The 18,233-nt window shown below is 42.2% G+C and overlaps 3 long non-coding RNA genes across 7 annotated transcripts in view; 1 reads left to right on the plus strand and 2 right to left on the minus strand.

The window, feature by feature from the left end:
- Positions 1–18,233, plus strand: part of LOC102956400 — a 19,077-nt gene continuing 844 nt past the window's right edge. Inside the window, exons 1-4 of one of the 5 annotated variants that reach the window (XR_006219783.1) lie at positions 1–163; positions 300–703; positions 12,921–13,389; positions 13,826–13,988. This is a non-coding gene — a long non-coding RNA (uncharacterized LOC102956400). Of the gene's footprint in view, positions 704–12,920; positions 13,390–13,825; positions 13,989–18,233 lie in introns of all 5 variants that reach the window. The other 4 variants (XR_006219781.1, XR_006219780.1, XR_006219782.1 and 1 more) reach the window with 4 other exon arrangements.
- On the minus strand, positions 2,421–6,738 carry LOC122240295. The gene is made up of 2 exons (XR_006219785.1): positions 4,833–6,738; positions 2,421–2,945 (listed from the first exon to the last, which is right to left on the minus strand). It is a non-coding gene; the product is annotated as an uncharacterized LOC122240295 (long non-coding RNA).
- LOC122240294 overlaps positions 16,657–18,233 on the minus strand; it is a 9,458-nt gene continuing 7,881 nt past the window's right edge. Inside the window, exon 3 of the long non-coding RNA XR_006219784.1 lies at positions 16,657–16,745. This is a non-coding gene — a long non-coding RNA (uncharacterized LOC122240294). The remainder of the gene's footprint in view (positions 16,746–18,233) is intronic.

An 18,233-nucleotide genomic window follows, 5' to 3' on the forward strand; every position in this document is an offset into this window, starting at 1 on the left:
TGTTTCCTCCCTTGCGTCAAACTCTGGCTTGTTTTCTGCACATCCTCTCTTTGTCTATTTAGCTGCCTCTTGCTTCCACCCTGGGAAGTGCACACACAATGCCAGTCACGGAGTGGGATGAAGTGTGAGTTTGGTACTTAGGGCCAGCTCGGGGAGTGCCCAGGTGAGGTTTTCCCAGCTCTTGGCCAGATGTCCTGCTGGAGCCTCGAAGGCAATTGGCAAGATCAGTGTCACTTTAAGATCAGTGTCTCTGATATTCTCATCTCCCTCTCTCCCAATCTCCCTTCTCGGACTCACAGAATTCGTACGTTTATGCTCTGGGTTGTGTGGGAGAGAAGGCCTTCTCTAGCAGTGTCCTGCATAAATTGGGTAAGCCAGGCGCTCACTTGGTCTTCCTTTTTTTCTCATGGGAGGAATACCAGCTTTCTTTTTTTTCTCTAAAGTGTGCCACCTTCTGGGAGGAATAATGCTTGCAAAGTTCCTCCCACCCACTCCAAGGCATCCAAACTCTTCTGGGTTGTTTTTTGTTTTTTCGCGCTGGAACTTTTCCTCCATAAACCTGAACTTTCACGAAGGCACTCTTGTCTGTAAATATCTGCCCAAGTCTGTGTTTTCCAGGCACCACGACCAAAAGGGATTGGATCTGGTTCACAGGATCCTGCTGGTTCCACTGGGGTCTATCTGCCTATTATCCTGTTCACAGGTGAGTAAGGCTTCTCCTAAATCCCTTGGCATGTGGTGCTAGGTAACACAGGCCCCCACGGAAGCACTTTCGTTCCTGGATAGATGCCCAATTTTAGATGTTGAGAGAGGGCAAATGAGGAATGTCTTACGCTGCTATGATGTTGCTCTGTAACTTTTATGATTTAAATTGATTTTCTTAATTTCATATTTGTTGGCTGACCAAACGTCTATCCCACGAATTTCTACCTTTGCCAGAAGAAGAATTTAGCCACATTTACAATATATATTATCTATCTATCTATCTATCATCTATATATATTTAGGTCACGATAATTTCAATTGTAGCTCAGCCTTAGTTCTTACTTCATCATACATAGTGTTGATATTCGTTATACAGCACCTACTTGAAACTTCATATTAAATACAGTCATTAACCCCAGTGAACAATTTGCATTTCCAGTCATTTCATACGACGTCTTTATCCTTTCTGAGATCCTTAGTTTTAATCATCCGTTAGTTGGCTGGGCTTATTCATCAAGTTGTTTATTTTTAGAACGATATATGTTATATTTATCATATTCAATAAGTTCTTAATGTTAAGTTTTGGTTTTAATTTGCATGACAACTCAATGGATATAAGCACTTGCCTCTTTCGCTGTTTTTCTCAGACAGTGTAGACATTATTCTTCTATTTCCCGCCATTGATGGGCCTGCGGCAAAGTCTAGGGTGGGGTTCACATTCTGCATTATAAACAACAGATTTTTCTTTGTACCGAAAAATAAGAAACTTTACCCAGACTGCTTTATTTATTTATTCAATGCTCGGATTTAGTTGTCTTCTTATTTCAATGAAGTTTTCTTCTATTAATGCTTAGCCGTTTTCCATTGTAGGCTGGTCTTCAGGAACACCGATTCTATGCATGTCAGAACTGCTTACTCTTTCTTAACAACCATTTTCTCATTGCTTTGACTTGGTTCACAGAGTCACTTTGACATCATGATATCTCTAACGTAGTTTCCCTTTATGAGATATCAGAAGGCATTCTTATCTTTCTGATAAAAATATCAGAGGTATTTTTCACCTCCCTTTTCTGTGCTGACTGCCTCCAGCTCATGTTTCGTCTCTCTGTTATGTCTTTACCCTTTCCATTTTACCTGTTAGAGGAGTTCTATTTCCAGTCTGAGTTGTCCATAATTTCTTCAAGTATGAAAAAGTATTTCTATGCAATTACCTAATTTCTCCCGAAACATGGATTCTCATACAAAGTGTTCACCTGCTTTTCTATGCTAATTTTAGTGGGGACAGCAATAAAACAGGTGAAGAGGGTGTCTATGCATGGATCCCCTGGAACTTCTTTCTGGACATTGTTCATGTTGTATGGGGTAGCTTGGCTTGAAAAGATTTGTTCAAAGATAGTTTTGGAAGGGATGGGTATAATAATATAGACGATCTGGAAATTTCCAATTTTATACCAGGGATGGTATGAAACCATCAAAAGATTTTAGTAAAGAGGGAAATCATATAGACACACATTAAGAACAATGCAAGCAGAATTTGTGTGGAATAGAGAAGGAAAAAACATATAAATAAATATGATACCATTTTGAAACAACTGATAGGGAAAAAAATCCATTGTTTGTCTCTAAATACCTATGGAGAGCTCTTAAAATCAGCTCATTTTCCAAACTTTTCAACCACCCCCCACCATTTTCTGATGGTATTCAAATGGTCTTCACCTCCAGAACCCTGAGTGAATTCTTTTATTTTATTCCAACTAGTTATTTCATTGAGATATAGTGGACATACCCAAGTGATTTCTTTAACACTTAATGTCTCATTTATGAGAAAAGTATTTTAAGTATTAATAATAATACTATTCGAATTTGGAAACTTTGGCAGTCCATAACCTACATTTAATCCTCTCCTAACCCACTTCACATTTTCTATTTCTTGACTCCTCTTTGATGGGTTTTTTGGTTTCCTTGTTGTTTAACAAATCACCTCCAAAATTTAGCCTCTTAAAACAACAAACATTTATTATATTGCAGTCTTTCTAGATCAAGAACCTGAGTGTCCCTCAGTGAGATGCTCTGCCTGAGAGTTTCCCAAGATGTTGGACAGGGCGACAGGCATGTCAAGGTTCAACTGGAGGACGTTCTGTTTCCAACCTCATTCACATGGCTGCTAGCTGGCTTCCGATCTTCAATGCCTTTTGGCTGTAGATATCAGTTGTTTGACATGTGGATCTCTCCATAGGGTCCTAGCAATAAAGAGGAAGAAAGTTTATGGCACACAGAATTCAGTTTTTTGTAGCCTAATGTCAAAAGTGACATTCCATCATTTTGTTGTATTCTGTGCATTAGAAGTTAGTTACCAGGTCCAGCCCATGCTCCTACGTGCAAAATACATTCACCCTCCCAAGAGCCCCAAACATCTAATCCCACTAAAATATCAGCTCCTAGTGTGGAATCTTATCAGATAAATCAGGTTCTTAGGTGGATGTTTCTTTGGACATAGTTCTTTTTTTTTTTTCTTTTTTTTTTTTAACGTTTATTTATTTTTGAGACAGAGAGAGACAGAGCATGAATGGGGGAGGGGCAGAGAGAGAGGGAGACACAGAACCGGAAGCAGGCTCCAGGCTCTGAGCCATCAGCCCAGAGCCCGATGCGGGGCTCAAACTCACAGACCGCGAGATCGTGACCTGAGCTGAAGTCGGCGCTTAACCGACTGAGCCACCCAGGCGCCCCATGGACATAGTTCTTTAAGTACAGTTTCTCTAGGTATACAGATCTGAGAAATTAAGGAGACAAGCTTCCCATAAACAAAATGTACACTGTCATACAAATGAGGAGAGATGGATTTTTGTCCACACTGTTTATCTTCGGGTCTTTAAGGTCTCAAAAATTTTAAGATCCTCGATCTCTTGCCAATTGTTTTCTACAAAGGTTGTGTCAATTAAATTCCATGCTGATTAAGCATAACAGTGCCACTTCTCATTCTTAACATCCCCAAGAACTTTCCTTTCATTTCTCTAATATTTGCCAGCTTAATAGGTGAAAATGGTACTCACTTATTTGGTACTTTATTCTAGTCATTTTGTTGTCATAGGGATCATTCATTCATACTTTTAGCTTGAATGTACCTTAGTAGAGTGTAAAGGATTGAGCCTAGTTGTGGTTCAGACCCACAGAATTGTGCCTGACTTAGGTTTCACTTAGTAGTTACAACATACTAGGTCTTTCAACTGTCAGTTTGTATAAACCCTAGAATCAAATTGTGAGGATTCACGCCCTCCCTTTCCTGTTTACTTATTTTGTTGCCTTGGACAAGATATAGTAATCTTTTCAGACCTATTTCTTAGTACGATGAGGAGATTTCTTAGTACAACCAGTACAATCGGGAGATAAGGGTGCTTTGTGGAGACTGAGACCACATGTGTAATGGGTTTAAGAAAGTTTCTGGGGGGTGCCTGGGTGGCTCGGTTGGTTGAACGTCCGACTTCAGCTCAGGTCATGATCTCACAGTTTGTGGGTTCGAGCCCCGCATCGGGCTCTGTGCTGCCGGCTCGGAGCCCGGAGCCTGCTTCAAATTCTGTGTCTCCCTCTCTCTCTGCCCCTTCCCCGCTCATGATCTGTCTCTCAAAAATGAATAAACGTTAAAAAAAAAATAAAAAAAAAAATAAAAAGAAAGTTTCTGGCTGGTGGTAGGTTCACTCCTCTGTTGGCCTAATATATGTTGCCTATGCTAAGTTACAGTCTCTACAAAAATAAACACACACACACACACACACACACACACACACACACACAAATTATCCATAAAAGTATATATAACGTCCTTTGATCATTCAAAAAAAGTCATGGAAAAGGGTGTTATTGTTATCTTTTAAGTAATTTGTGAAGTAGGGAGGAAAGTCATTATTGTGCATATCGGATTTTTAATCTGCAAAGGCTTCTTTGCAGTTTTGCACAGGAAGCACTAAACTTTATCACAGGGTGTAGCCCTCATCTGCACAGTCAACAACACAGTTATTGGTGCATCAAACTAAATAATGTGGATTTAGGCACTTGGCAGGTAGCTTTAACTTTCTTACTTCGGTATACAGCTATGCAAAACTCAGGTACAAGGAGGGATGCAGATTACTTACCTAACAAAGATTTCAGAGTCAGTTTCAGACTTCTTTAAAGCCCAAGAAGTTTTTTCTCTTTAAAACTACACTTCTTTCTGTGCCTGGCAATGGGGAAAGAGGGAAAGAGCAACTGAATGGTTTTGAAGGTGATGGAGACAGACGTGGGAAGCAACTTTCTCACTGGGTGAGGAGTCTATAAGGAAAGTGAGTTAAGGGAGGAGGTATGGTTGGCAGTTATGGGTACTCCCCCCCTGCCTCTGGGCTATCTGGGACGCGCATAAAGGGAAATTTACTTCAAGAGTATGTGGAAAGAATTAGAGGTTTATGGAATGGCATTCGTGGTGTTAAGAACAAAACAACAGGTCCCAAATGGAGTCACTTGTGTTAAGCTCCACATTACCGAAAAGACTTAATTATAATTTCAGATTTCCCAGAAATGGCATATTAAGCCAGGCAATCAGAAATCGCCTGATCAGTGCTAGCGAGGTTATTTGCCTGATAGACCCCTGCGATCCCCTAAAGGAAGGTAACTTTGTGAAGATCGACCTAACTTTTTTTCCTAATACAACTTCCTTGATGCTACTCCCTTCTTTTATCTTGTAGAGTCTTTCATTTTGTAAAACTCTTCAAAGCTTCCTTCCGTCTGCTAGACTGGATGCTGCTGACTCGAATCCATTTTCGTTCAAATAAACCCTCAGCATTTTAAATATGTTTCAGTTTACCTTTCAACAATGGGGTGATATCTCCAGGGAGCCGGTCATAGGAGAAGGTCGGAGTTTTAGAGGTCAGGGTATGTCCACTTACCAACCTACGTCCACATAGTAACAGATGAAAATAAGTTCCCATATGCCAACTTTCCCCTCCCTTCCCATTTTCCCCTCTTACTGACATCTTGCATTAGCGTGGTGCATTTGTTGCCAAAAAAATCCATACTTTCCATTAAGGCTGTCTCTATTTATATATTCTCTGTGTTTTGACAAATCTATAAGAACATGTCCAGCATTACAGTATCAGAATAGTTTCACTGCCCTGAAAATCCCGTGGGTTCTGCCTCTTTATCCCTCCCTTCTCTTACCCCTCAGCCTTGTGAATCACAGATCTTTTCACTGTCTCCATAGTTCTGCCTTTTCCAGGATGCCAAATTGTTGGGGTTTTATAGTATGTAGCCTTGTCAGATCGTCTTCTTTCACTTAGCAACATGCATTACAGTTTCTTTTAGGTCTTTTCTTGACCTAAGGACTGCCCCCCCCCCCCCCCACTCCTTATTTAAGTCCCTAGATAATATGCCATTGTTTGGATGTTCCACACTGCTTATCCATCCATCTACTGACAGACATGGTGGCTGTGGGACAGACAGACAAACAAGCTGCTACAAACAAGCTTGGGCAGGTATTTCGTGGACATCGGTTTTCAACTCCATTTTCAACTCATTTGTGAAATGCCCAGAGAATGAAACTCATTTGTGAAATGCCGAGGTCTGGATCCTAAGATAAGCATATTTAGTTTCTTAAGAAACTGCTGCCTTTCACAGTCAAGTGCTTTGTTATTATCATCACCTGCTGAAACTTCTAAAATGTATCAGAAATTAAAACAGTCCACGGAGGGGAAAAGTGTTGAAACTAAGACCGATTTCCTCAGTTACTGTCTTGTTTTAATAGAAACACGTGTCATTGCTGCTCCAACTGGACAAATCTCACTGTGGACCATCGTCGGCTTTGAAATCTAATCCCCCCCCCCCAAGAAAATCCAAGAGAGGGTGATGGAGACAGACTTAACCCAAAGAGGCAGAGCCCTGTCGCCATCTTTGCTAGGCCAGGCCACGCCCACGATGTAGAGTCCGGAGCAGACTTTTCCCCTGCAGTGAGTGGCCCAGCAGGGCATGGCAGGGGCCTTGGGAGGAGCTCCGTCCCCACTCAGGACAAGGGTAAAGGCGTCCCCACAGTTGTCCACCAGGACCCCAAACAGCAGGTCGAGCGGCCCAGCTGGATGTGGCAAGGAGCCAGTGAACCGCTTTGGCTTCCTGTTTACAGGCTTGCGCGGCTCCGTTCTTCCTCTTTGTCTATTTCAAAACTCGTCGCAGCGAATAGAAACACAAAGAAGTGAAACTGAGAGTAAGAACCCGACCAAGTGGCAGTCAGGCCCCGTTCGTGGTTTGGGCGGCTGCCGGCGCCACCTGGCACGGCCCTGGACAGGCCTGTGCGGCCTAGAAGCTGGGGCGCGGAGCACAGGGCTTCTGCAGACGCCAAGGCAAGGCCTGCCGAGGTGGGCAGCCCTAAGACTCCTCCGTCCCCACTTTTCCTCTTTCTCCGGAGTTCCCAGAGAGTGAAGGAGGAACCAGCATCGGGAGCCAAAAAAGGCGGAAGAAGAAAAGGCTACCCGGGTTTCTCCCAGGGTGTGACCTCGGAGGGCCTTCTTAGCCTGGTGAACATGCCTTGGCCAGGCCACTTGAAAAAATACGACCTAAGACCCCCACCCCAGACGTCCTGAGCCCCTGACCTATTCTGTTCATCAGAGTTTGCAGAACTTAGGGGCGGGGTGGGGGGGGGGGGCGAGTAACGGAGTCCCTGGGACAGACCCCATGGGCTGAGGCTTCAGGACTTTTGGAAAGGCTGCAGGGGGAAACAAGTGTTTAGTGTTCCAGTTCAGGGTCCCTGCCCTTCTTATTTCTCAATATCGTCCTCCCCCCACTTGTCCCCAACTCCTTGGCCTTCCTGGGTGGAAAATCTGTGAAAGCTGCTCAAGAAGCGTTGGTATTTTAAGTGGAAGGTAGAGATCCACTTGGAACTGGTCCCTGTCTCCTTTTCCACGAACACAAATACCCTAACTTTTGGGGGGAGACTTGTTTTTAAAGTGGGTCTTGGGGCGCCTGGGTGGCTCAGTCGGTTAAGCGTCCGACTTCGGCTCAGGTCATGATCTCACGGTCCCTGAGTTCAAGTCCCGCATGGGGCTCTGTGCTGACAGCTCAGAGCCTGGAGCCTGCTTCAGATTCTGTGTCTCCCTCTCTCTCTGACCCTCCCCCGTTCATGCTCTGTGTCTCTCTGTCTCAAAAATAAATAAACATTAAAAAAATAATAATAAAAATAAAGTGGGTCTGGGTGTCCTCAAGCCCCTGGTGGCAGAGCAGGGGTGTGTTAAAAAAAAAAAAGTTCCTTTATCAGGCAGCTTATCTGTGCCACTGTTTTCCTAACGTATTGCTCTTGGCTTTGCCATGGTTTTCAGGGTACGATCTAATCATGACCTTTTGAGATATCCTTCTCTTGACTAGACACCACCCACCTTGCCTGGCTCATTCTGGAAAATCTGTCCAGCCCTCTCTTGCAGAGGTCAAAGGTGCTTGCTCCCCTTCTCTCCCCGCCCCCCTCAGAGTATGCAAAACTTTCCTTTCTCAAGCCACAACAGTAAACATTCTACAAATATTTGGTGATTGGATAAGAAATGACCAGTTGCAACTTGTTTTTAAATCCTTTTTAGCGACTCTGTGCCTTTTGATTGGAGAATTAAAGTAATTACTGATAAGTAAGGGCTTGCTAACACCGTCCTGTTGTTTTCTGACTGTTTTTGGAGTTCTGTGTTCCTTTCTTTGTCTTTTGTTGGCTTTCTTTGTAGGTGATTGATTTTCTCTAGGGGTATGCAGTGGATTTGGTCTGTTTATGCTTGATGAATTTACCATGGGTTTGGGTCTGTGGTTACCATGAAGGTTACATAACATGTGTTGCATATAAAACAGAGCATTTTATGCTGAAAACTTGGCTCGCTCACAAAAACTTTACCCTTTTACTTACCCCTCAATGATTTGTGTTCTCAGTGTCCTAATTTATTTCTTTTTATGATGTGGGTCCATGAAAACAGTCTCGTAACTATAGTTATTTCTTAACAGTTTTGCCCATTAAGCCTTTATGCTAAAGCCATGGTTACATAGCACCATAGTACAGTATTTGAATATTCTGAACTTGACTATATATATTTACTGTATATGTCTTTACCAGGATGTTTTACAATTTCATGTTTTCTTGTTACTAATTAGCATCCTTTTGTTTCATCCTGAGGAACTCTTTTTTCAGCATTTCTTGTGAGGTAGGTCCAGTGGTGGTGAACACCACCAGTTTATGATGGTTTGGGAAAGTCTTTATCTCTCCTTTATTCCTGAAAGACAAATTTGCCCTGTAAAGTAATTTTGGTTTGCAGGTTTTTTCTTTTGCTCTTTAAATATGTCATCGCAGTCTCTCTTGGCTCGCAAGGCGTTTGATGAGAAATCTAATAACGTTATGGGGGTTACTTTATTTGTGAAAAACTCATTTTCTCTTGCTCCTTTAAAGATTCTCTCTTTGTGATTTTATACCGTTTTGTTATTTTGTGGTTTGGAGAAGATTGTTTTAGGTTGAAAGTGTGGGGTGACTTAATTGCTTCGTGAACTTGGATATCTAAGTTCCTCCCCATATTTGGGAAGTTCTCAGATGTTCTTTCTTTAAACAAACTTTCTGGGGTGCCTGGGTGGCTCAGTCGGTTAAGTGTCCGACTTTGGCTCAGGTCATGATCTCACGGTCCGTGAGTTCGAGCCCCGCATCAGGCTCTGTGCTGATAGCTCAGAGCCTGGAGCCTGTTTCAGATTCTGTGCCTCCCTCTTTCTCTGCCCCTCCCCTGTTCATGCTCTCTCTCTCTGTCTCAAAAATAAATAAACATTAAAAAAAATTAAAAAAATAAAAATTAAAAAAAAATAAACAAACTTTCTGTTCCTTTTGCCCACTCTTCTCCTTTGGAGGGTCCAGCAATGCACAGATTATTTCTTTGCATGATATCCTATAATTCATATAGGCTTTCTTCACTCTTTTTTTCATTATTTTTCATTTTGCTTCTCTGGCCATATGATTTTAATAGACCTGTATTGTAGTTCACTACTCCTGCTTGTTGCAGTCTCCTGTTGAAGCTCTCTTTGAGTTCTTTAGCGCAGGCATTGCAGTCTTGGACTCTAGAATTTCTGCTTGACTTATTATAATGTTTTCTGTTCCTTTGTTGAACATCTCGTTTTGTCTATGCATTGTTTTTTGAATTTTCTTTAGTTGTCTATCTGTGTTTTCTTAGAGTTCACTGGATTTCTTTAGGAGGATTCTTCTGAATTCTTCATCAGACAGTCCATAGATCTCCATTTCTTTAGGGTCCATGGTGTCATGTTTCCTTGCTTATTCATGATTACTGTGGCCTTGTATTGGTGTCTGTACATTTGAGGATATAGGCACCTCTCCAGTCTTCACAAACTAGTATTGGAAGGCCAGCCTTTCACTACTCAGCTTGTCCAGAGATTCAGGTGGGCAGTCTAGTGTTATCCAGGGGTGGGCTTGCTATTGGAGTCCTTGGGTGACCTGATGCTGAAAATGGTTGTATGTCTGGACCAGCTGTATTCACCCTGATGTTGAGCCCTAGTGGGACCTTGGGTTCATAGGTGTTGCTCCCATGGAGCTAGGGTTTGTGGGTATTGATTGGGAGCCTGAGTTCATAGGAGTCACCCAGAGCCATGGGAGCCAGCTGGAGCTACCTGGGGCCATAGGGGCCTGATAGGTGATGGAGTGGATCAGGGGCCCGAACTCATGAGAACAGTAAAAGATACCTGGAGTTATGGGGGCTCCCTGTGGCCACTGAGCCACTAGGGGCTACTGGAGCTAGCTGGCATAAAGGTGGGCCAGGAGCCTCATTTCCCAGGGGCCCTCTGTGAGGCCGGGCCAGTGAAGCTGCCTAGAGCGTGTAGCCTGCCTGGGGTCACTGGAACTGGAAGGTTCCAGAGTGAACCAGGGTCTGTTCTCATGGGAGCGTCATAGAACCTGGTGCCATGGGAGCTGCCTAGGGCCACGGGTGCTTCCCTGCCTGAGTCAAGGATTCCACGTGGGGCTGCTGGAGCCACATGGGGCTGCTGGGGCTGCCAGATTCCTGGATGCAGTGAAGGCCTAGATTCTTGGGAGCCTGCAGGGAACCTTGCCTTGGCAGCTGCCTGGAGCCGTGGATGGTGTCTGGGACCTCTGGATCAGGCAGGTGCTGGATGAGCTGGTTTCATGATTCCTGGGAGCCTGCAGGGGAGTCACAGGAGTGGCTTTGGGGCCATTGGAGACAGCAGGTGCCTGGATGAAATGACGCCTGGGTTTCCGGGACCCTGCCCGGATCCTGGTCACTGGAGCTGGCTGGCACTGGTGGGGGGGGAGGCCCTAGGTTAGTGGGAACCTGCAGGGAGCCACTTAGACCTTCTGTGACTCAAGCTGCCATGGTTCAGTTTGAAACCCTGGAAGAACTGGTAAAAAATGTTTTTGGATCATTCTGTTTGTTGAATACTTCGCCCTCTGAGAGGGGTAGACTGCATAGGATTAAAGCTGAAGGATAAGGAAGAACCCTATTCCAGCAGACTTGGGAGCCTGGGTGCATATTAGTACCTAACATTTATTGTATTCTCTTCCTGGAACCCTGTGAGGTATTTTAGATCAACTCTTTCATGTAATCTGCATAATTAGCCTACAAGACTAGCTCTGTCGCTCCCACTGTATGAAGAAGTATGGTGATCATATAGTTTGTCATCTAAATATCATCTTAATCATCTTCATTTAAGAAGTGAAAATGACCAGAGGGTTCTGTAGCACAACAGGCATAAACTGGGACTTCCCTGAGCTGGGATTTTTGGTCAGTTTCACAAAAGTAAGCTGGAATCAGAGACATTGAATGAGTTAAGCTCGAAATTGGGAAGTCAAACCTCAAAGTCCGTGCTTCTCCTTATTACCATGCTACCACCCACAAAGAGAGAAGGCTGTAGAGAAGAGAGGCCCAAGAGCAATGTGACAGAAAGATAACACATGTACTTACTTCCTGTAAGTAGAATTTCCTTTTAGAATAGAATTTCCTGTAAAGATAAAAAGCCCTTCTGACCTTCAGATAGGCCTTAGCAGAGAATCATCCCATCACACTTGGAAATGTACAGACAACACTGAATATAGCGTCTGGTATATTTTGAGCTTTCTTTTCTTTCTACTGGGATTATGTATGGCTCACACATGGACATTGTATTTATGGGAAAAATTTAACCTCATGGAACACGTATTGCACAATGGGATAAGATATATAAATTCTTTTTGCGCTCTTCCATTTATTAAATTATTTTGATAACCAATGAGAAAAATTACAAACTGGCCTGCGACTGGCCTTTAAAAAGTGTTAACACATTCAAAATTCTCTCATTGTCCATTACAGTTATATAGGAAAATTTGAAAAGTGCTGAAACTCTTTACTTTGTCCTCTGTATGTTAAAAACTTAGAAACACTGAAAAGTGCTTTTTGCACTTTAATTCTTGGTGTTTATGTCTTAAATTACAGGGTGCTAAATAAATATACCTATAAACCAATAGCACTCTTTATTTTACCTTTTCTTGGCTTTAAAATTCTGTTTTTATCCCAGATTAAATCACAAAGAGTTAATTTCTTGAACGCTTTATGCATTCAGCACCCAATGTCAAGGCTGTTTCTATACTATTGAGTTTTAAAAAACAAAATGTTAAAAATCCTTATAGTGTTAGCTACACGGGACTGACGGATCCCCAAAAGAACAAATAGGAATTGACACTGCAATTTTCCCTTATTCCATTTCTCCTCCTTTGTTGGTGTATCTGTCAATTTCTTCTTGTAATTCCATGAAATTTTTATTATATATCCTTTAAGGCTATGTTATTAGCTGCATACAAATACATTTCATTCAGGGATTAAATCTTTTTTTCCAGTGAGTAGTAACTTTATTTCACCCTGAATATGATGCTTTTTGCCATCCAATCTGTTATAGCTCAGGGTTTCCAAGAGGCACGAACTCCCATCTAGTTCACGTCTGTATCCTCAGAGACTAGCAATGTGTCTCAAATATAGCACATGTTCGAGACTGGTCTGTGGACATGCCTTCATTATTATAAGACTCTTCCTGTGAACTTTTTGACGAAGACGGGTAAATTTCTCCAGATGTCTGGAGAGTAAAAAACAGAACAAAGCAAAAAACCCCAAGACTTTACGTTGATAAACTGTGTGTGACTGACTCACAGATGAAATTTGAGTCAAAGCGTGGCCCTAACCTGGTGTTCTTTCACAAACTAGGTTCCGAGGCATATATCTAAAGCATGGATTCCATTTCTCAACCGGCTGTGACCTTGATCCATGACCAAGCCCCTTGAGCAGAATGTTTTCATATGAACAGTAAGTATAAGAAGAGCAGTTTCACTGCCTAGGGACAAGGTTCAAATGAGATAACATGAAAGTCTTTGCCAGCATGTGAAGCTCATAGTAAATGTTAAAATGTGTTGTTCTTCCATTATAGCTCTATGGAAATAAAAATAAAATACCAGCAATAGTTCTGCTACCAGCGTGGGGAATTCAAAGTGACGTTAAGTTCATCGTCCGTCTTCTGCTCCTCCCAGCAGGAAGTCAGTGAGCTGTTTAAGTCAATTGCTGATACTTCTGTGGAAATCATGATTAGTTCAATTAATCATTCAAAGTGCATGTGTGAAACATGTCCTTATAAGAACAAGCTTGCAAAAGTACACGGTTTATAACAGAAAAAGTCTAGGTAATTTGGGACTTACCCAGTTCCCTAATTTAAATACATTCTGATTCATTCTTCACATTGTGACCAGAGAGATCATTTTAATACGGATAGGATCAGGTCACGTTCTTGCATAAAATCTTTCTATAATTCCTCCTCTGCTCTCAGTGTGCAACCCAAACTCCTAACAGTAGCTAAGGCCACATGATAGAGTTATGTCACTGTTTCCTTTCCATCTCTAAAATGCCTGTGCCCCATCTCCCCGACCTTGTTACCAAAAAATAAATAAATAAAAGAAATCGTACCCTAAATACATTTCCGGCCACTAGATACCTCCGGACTGGTGGAAGCGTTCCAGAATGTGCAGTAGTCAAGCCAGAGCTCCGTGGTGTTCACGTCCACTGGAAATGATAGCAGGAGTTGCCCACTTACACACGGTCTCTTTATTCTGTGGTTTCAGAGACCCTTGGTAAACTGTGGTCTGGAAGTAGACGATTGTCCTGACATAACATCGGAAGGTCAGCAGTAGCCTAACACTACATCTCCCTGCCTGCCTACATCATTCACCTCAGTTCATCTCATCACATAGGCATTTTATCGTCTCAACCATCGCACGAGGAAGGGTGAGTATAAGAAAAGCAGATCAATTGAAAGAGAGACCGCAGCAGCGTAACTTTTATTACAGCGTGTTGTTCCAGTTGTTCTCTTTTCTTATTGTTATTGCTTATCTCTTGCTGTGCATAGTTTATAAGTTAACCTCTGTCGTAGGGGTGTGTGTGTGTGTGTGTGTGCGCCCAGTACTATCTGCAGTTGCAGGCATCCACTGGGGATCTTAGAACGTGTTCCCTGTGGATACAGGGGGACTGCTGCATTGCTTTTTTAGCAACTTGAGAAGCATTCAGGGCGCAGCCGTCTAGGAGTAATTGGGATTATAGTCGCGTCAGCAGCTGGGGTTCCATAGACCTGAATTCTGGCGTAGACGATGGAGAGAGACTGAAGGAGTGGATCAACTGGGGGTGTGGTTTATGTGTAGAGAGCTGCAACCACAAAGGAGTTTTGTCAACTCATCCTTAGTCTTCATTTAATCATGGCCTTTCGTGGAGATACTTTCTGAGTTTCTCGACATGCTTGTGTTCCCAAAGCTGTTACTTCCCCAACAGAAACCTCATTACACTGTTTCTGTTACTTACCCAGTTTTCTTATTTCCCAATAACAGTGTTGCAGCATGCAAGGAGAAGTCACAGTGACTTCTTGCTTATGTTCTCATTGTTTTGTGAGGTCCCTGACAGTAGTAATTCAATTAAGTTAATTAATATTTTGGGGTACGTATTGTGGTTTCCTTCAGTTTCGTGATCACAATAAAAAGGGAAAGGATTACATTTTTTCCTAAATATTTATTTATTTATTTAAATCCAAGTTAGTTAACATATAGTGTAATAATGATTTCGGGGATAGAATTTGGTGATTTATCACTTACACAGAACACCCAGTGCTCATCCCAACAAGTGCCCTCCTTCATGCCCATCACTCACTTAGCCCATCCCCCCCCAACACCTCCAGCAACCCTTAGCTTGTTCTCTGTATTTAAGAGTCTCTTATGGTTTGTCTCCTTCTCTGTTTTTATCTTATTTTTCCTTCCCTTCTCCTATGTTCATCTGTTTTGTTTCTTAAATTCCACATGTGAGTGAAATAATATGATATTTGTTTTTCTCTGCCTAACTTACTTCACTTAGCATCGTCAATCCTAATTTCATCCACGTTGTTGCAAATGTTAAGATTTCATTCTTTTTGATTGCCAAGTAATATTCCATTGTGTATATATACTACTTCTTTATCCATTCATCAGTCGATGGACATTTGGGTTCTTTACATAATTTGGCTAATGTTGATAGCACTGCTATAAACGTTGGGGTGCATGTTCTCCTTCAAATCAGCAGTTTTGTATCCTTCAGATAAATACCCAGTAATGCAATTGCTGGGTCATAGGGTAGTTCTATTTTTAATTTTTTGAGGAACCTCCATATTGTTTTCCAGAGTGGCTGCACCAGCTTGCACTTCCACCAGCTGTGCAAAAGGGTTCCGCTTTCTCCACATGCTCACCAACATACGCTGTTCATTTTAGCCATTCTGACAGATATGAGGTGGTATCTCATGGTGGTTTTGACTAGTATTTCCCTGATGATGAGTGATGTTGAGCATCTTTTCATGTGTCCATTAGCCATCCGGATGTCTTCTTTGGAAAAGTGTCTATTTATGTCTTTTGCCCATTTCTTCGCTGGATTATTTGTTTTTTGGGTGTTGAGTTTGACAAGTCCTTTATAGATTTTGGATACTAACCCTTTATCACATATGTCATTTGCAAATATCTTCTCCCATTTCGTCGGTTGCCTTTTAATTGTGCTGATTGTTTGCTGTGCAGAAGCTTTTAATCTTGATGAAGTCCCATAGTTCATTTTTGCTTTAGTTTCTCTTTCCTCTGAAGATACGTCAAGTAAGAAGTTGCTATGGCTGAGATCAAAGAAGTTGTTGCCTATTTTCTTCTCTAGGATTTTGATGGCTTCCCCTCTTACATTTAGGTATTTCATCCATTTTGAGTTTATTTTTATGTATGGTGTAAGAAAGTGCTCCAGATTCATTCTTCTGCATGTCACTGTCCAGTTTACCCAACACCATTTGCTAAAGAGACTGCCTCTTTTCCATTGGGTATTCTTTCTTGCTTTGTCAAAGATTAGTTAGCCATATGTATGTGGGTCCGTTTCTGGGTTTTCTCTTCTGTTCCCTTGATCTATTCTATGCGTCTGTTTCTGTGTCAGTACCATACTGCCTTGATGATTACAGCTTTGTAATATAGATTGAAGTCTGGAATTGTGATGCCTCCCACTTTTGGTTTTCTTTTTCAACATTACTTTAGCTATTTGGGGTCTTTTCTGGTTCCATACAAATTTTAGGATTGTTTGTTCTAGCTCTGTGAAGAATGCTGGTGTTCTTTGGTAGGGATTGCATTGAATATGTAGATTGCTTTGGGTCGGATCAACATTTCAACAATATTTGTTTTTCCAAACCCATGAGAATAGAATGTTTTTCCATTTTTCTGTGTCTTCTTCAATTCCATTCATAAGCTTTCTATAGTTTTCAGTGCATAGATATTTCACCTCTTTGGTTAGGCTTATTCCTAGGTATCTTATGGTTTTTGGTTCATTTATAAATGGGATCGATTCCTTGATTTCTCTTTCTGCTGCTTCATTATTGGTGTATTGAAATGCAATAGATTTTTGTGTGTTGATTTTATATCCTGTGACTTTTAAAAGATTAAAAACAAAACAAAAAAAATCAAAGGAAGCTAGATTTTAGGTGTGTTTCAGTGTCCTTGTTGAAAGAAGCTTGATAGAGAAAAAAAGGGAAAGGAAAGAAAAAATTAAAAAATTTAAAAAAATGTATAATACAATAGAATATAAAATGAAATCGAATAAAACTTTTTAAAAAATAAAAAATAAAATAAAAGGAAATACATTTTTCTCTTTCTGTGTCCAAGAGAAAGAAAGAAGGAAAGAAAAAAAGAAAACAATTTAAGCAAAAACAGAAGCAAAGAGAATGAACGAATAAATGAACCAGCAAACAGAATGAAACCCAAATGAAGTTACATCCTGTTTCCCCTAGAACTGAAACTATGAAGCATTCTATAGTCCATACGCTAAGCAGGTGGAGGGACTGTGCTGGTCTTCTGGGGGATGTGCTTGGATTAATGGTATAATGGCTTGGTATAATAGCTCCTTTCTCCACTAAGTGTTGCTGCTTAACTTACTGCGGTGGATCTGTGTGCGTGTGAGAGGTGAAAATGGCTTCACCCAGCTCCCTAGTCTCTGGGGAAGGAACTTCTTGCTCTCACTGACCTGCATTCAAGCACCTCCCCTTTGGCTCAGGCCTCCGTCTACTCCCCACCTCTACCCTGTCCATGTCCAAGCTGTTTGCCTGTCAGGTGGCAGTTCACTCCAGAGCTTTATCTCAGATGGGGTTGTGTTCCAAACCCCACACTTCAGAGATCCCCGTGGCTTGGACCCCCACTGACTCTCTGGGGGAGGGTCTCGCTGAACAATGGCTTGCCCCAGAAAATGTTCTTATGATCACGTAGTAGCGGAGGTTCAGAGATACCAAGTCACAACCCGCAGCCCAATACCAGGTTTCGCCGCACTCTGGTTTCTTTGTCCCAATACCAGCAAATGTGGCTGCTTTCCAGGGTCCGCTGGGACCTTTGACTGTAGGGGGGCAAAGGCCCTCCAAGCAGGGGAACCGCTTCTCTCCGGCATACAGACCCCTCAGACCCCACTGCTTGCTCCTGGGAATTCACCCTAGTTCCTCACCAGAGCACCGCCAGTTACTAACCTCTGAAACTTCAGACTCTGCACTCCACTGTTTATAGAATCTTGGTGGTATTGAATCCCTCTCCTTTCTCCCCATCGATGATTTTGGGGAAAAGTTTTCTTATTTAGTCCCTTGCGAGCATTTTCACTCTTTCTCTCCAGATACTTTCAGGGGGAGTACTTTTCTTGCACAATCCCAGTGTGCCACAATTCCCCCCTTTCTCTTTCTCTCTGTCCTCTCCCTGTGAAAGTGGCTCCCTACTTTTTGTGGCTTTTCTCTCCCCCAGTTCACCTCTCTACACCAGGTACCTGCTGAGTTCTGTGGCTCAAGTTATACGGATTGTTACGTTAATCCTCAGATCAATTTCCTAGGTGTTGAGAATGGTTTGGTACTGATCTAGCTGCGTTTCAGGGACAAAGACAAGCTCAGCGTCTCCAAGCTGCTCTGCCATATTAACTCACCATCCGTTTATTTTTCAGAGAGAGAGAGAGAGTGGGGAGGAGGAGCAG

This window comes from Panthera tigris, chromosome B4 (assembly GCF_018350195.1).
Source record: "Panthera tigris isolate Pti1 chromosome B4, P.tigris_Pti1_mat1.1, whole genome shotgun sequence".
In the NCBI taxonomy this organism is placed as follows: domain Eukaryota; kingdom Metazoa; phylum Chordata; class Mammalia; order Carnivora; family Felidae; genus Panthera; species Panthera tigris.